Source organism: Poecilia reticulata, unplaced genomic scaffold (assembly GCF_000633615.1).
Source record: "Poecilia reticulata strain Guanapo unplaced genomic scaffold, Guppy_female_1.0+MT scaffold_1632, whole genome shotgun sequence".
In the NCBI taxonomy this organism is placed as follows: Eukaryota; Metazoa; Chordata; class Actinopteri; order Cyprinodontiformes; family Poeciliidae; genus Poecilia; species Poecilia reticulata.
Genome location: NW_007616364.1, coordinates 269 through 2,332, shown reverse-complemented (window position 1 = coordinate 2,332; position 2,064 = coordinate 269). Strand labels below are relative to the sequence as shown.

Genomic DNA, 2,064 nt, shown 5'->3' with positions numbered 1-2,064 from the left:
ACGAAAAAATATATCAATTAACTTCAATGAGTTCAATGAATGACCTCTGTGATTTCTCAAAAGATTTTTCTGGTAACAAGTGGAATCTGTAGTTGACCTGTTTAGTTTCACAGAATAAAACACTGGTGAATTTCTGTTTTGTCTTTATAGCATTCATCTAATTTTATGTATGTTATTTTTGTTTCTGTGAAAAGATMYTTCATCCACCTTTACTTGTGCCTCTATCACTTCAAGCGTTTGCAGTACCCTGGGTGAGTATCAATAATAAAACTGAAGCATCTCTCAGTGTGAAGCTGCTTCTGAAGTTTAAGTTTATTCTGAGTAGTTTATTGTTGTGATGGTAGGAAGGTAAGAAGTATTTGCACTTTGACTTTTCATTTACAGATGATGTAATAATAATAAGTCATTTACAGCAAAGCCCTTGTGCCATTTGTGACATGTTTATCCTTTACTGGGTAAACTTTTCTCTCTAGTTTAAACTGGGATAGGCTCTAGCTGCTCGAGTCTAAACTTCTATCAAATCTATTTCCTGTTTTTCTTTCACTCTCTGAACTAAGAAAACTTTAATGTGCAACAGGATCAGTTTTCTCTGAGGCAAATTAACATTTTAGGTTTTTGCAAAGGTGAAAAATATATGGAATACTTTCAGACTCAGAGCTTTCTGACTCCACTTCCTGCTAACTAGTAGAGCTTATAGTGAATCTATAGTTTCAGAGAGTAGATATTTGTTATGGATTTCTGTTTTCTCTTTATTGCATTTATTTAACTCCGAATTATTCTTCCCTTTGACTTTGATGATAACAAACAGCTGATGCTACCATTAAGACTTGTGGATCTTCTCCTCCAAACAGCTGCATCACCACTGGTGAGTTTCTGTTTCATAAGTTTAACTTTTGTCAACATGTAAATAGTTATGCTATGGTTTATGGTGAGTAGCTGAACTATCATGACTGCTACTAAAAACCTGCAGGATCAGAGTTTTCTCACAACAATTTCTGGCAACAAATGGAAACTCTAGTTGACCTTTGTTGGTTAAAAGAGCAAATTATCACAGACATTTTACTATGTCTTTACAGCATTAATTTAATTTTTGGTTATGTTCTTTTTTCATTTTGGTTCAAAGCCCTGAAAGACGATGTTGCAAATCAGACCTGTAACAAGTTCACTCCAGGCCTCTGCACTAACCTTAGTGAGTAGCAACCGGAAATACTGAGAAGCTCTCAGTGTGAAGCTGCTTCTGTAGTTTAAGTTTATTTTGAGTAGATATGTTGTTAAATTAGATGACCAAATACCAAATCATTACTATTTATGTTTGCTTTTTATTGCATTTATTTAACTGAGTTATTCTTCCTTTTTAATTTGGTGATAACAACCAGCTGATACTATCAAAAGGACTTGTAATTCTTCAAATTCAAACATCTGCAGTAACATTGGTGAGTATCTGTATTTACAGAACTGGGAGTAAAAAAAAAAAAAATAAAGATATACTGAAGCCAAAAAGTATTGTATTTTTTTCTTCAATTAGACAACATAGATTACATTTTACTCATTTACATATTCAACTTTTGTGAATATGTAAATACTTCTGTTAATTTTATTATGTTTATGGTGAGTAGTTCAATTGTCATGGTCGTTTATAAAAAAGAAATATTTTTTCCTTTCAGTCTTAAACTTTAAATTAGATGTAAAAGTAATAATTACTGCATTGGTGATTCACAGGATGATTGGCAGATTGTTCCTTTATTCTTATTTTATTTCCACTAAAGTCTATATATTAATATTTTATGTCTAACCAAAGTCAAATGTCTTGTTTGTGCACCAATAAAACTGATTCTATTTGTGACTCTTACAAATGACTGTTAAGTTTTACAAGAAAATTCGGATTGCTAATAAAAGTAACTTCTTAATTTTTTTAATCCACAGGAAGAGATAATTGCATAATATTTTTGCAGAAAGACTCCAGGAATCAAAGTGAGTAACTTTTGAACTTTAATGTTCACAATATACAATTGCTTCTTTTTTTCCTACAAAACCTTCAACAGCACTTCTTAACACTGTATGTCT

At 31.7% G+C, this 2,064-nt stretch overlaps 1 long non-coding RNA gene across 1 annotated transcript; it reads left to right on the top strand.

Moving 5' to 3' along the window:
• The first annotated feature begins 55 nt into the window (after positions 1-55).
• On the top strand, positions 56-1,434 carry LOC103461461 (uncharacterized). The gene is made up of 4 exons (XR_533114.2): positions 56-251; positions 809-865; positions 1,124-1,189; positions 1,377-1,434. It is a non-coding gene; the product is annotated as an uncharacterized LOC103461461 (long non-coding RNA).
• Positions 1,435-2,064: the final 630 nt, after the last annotated feature.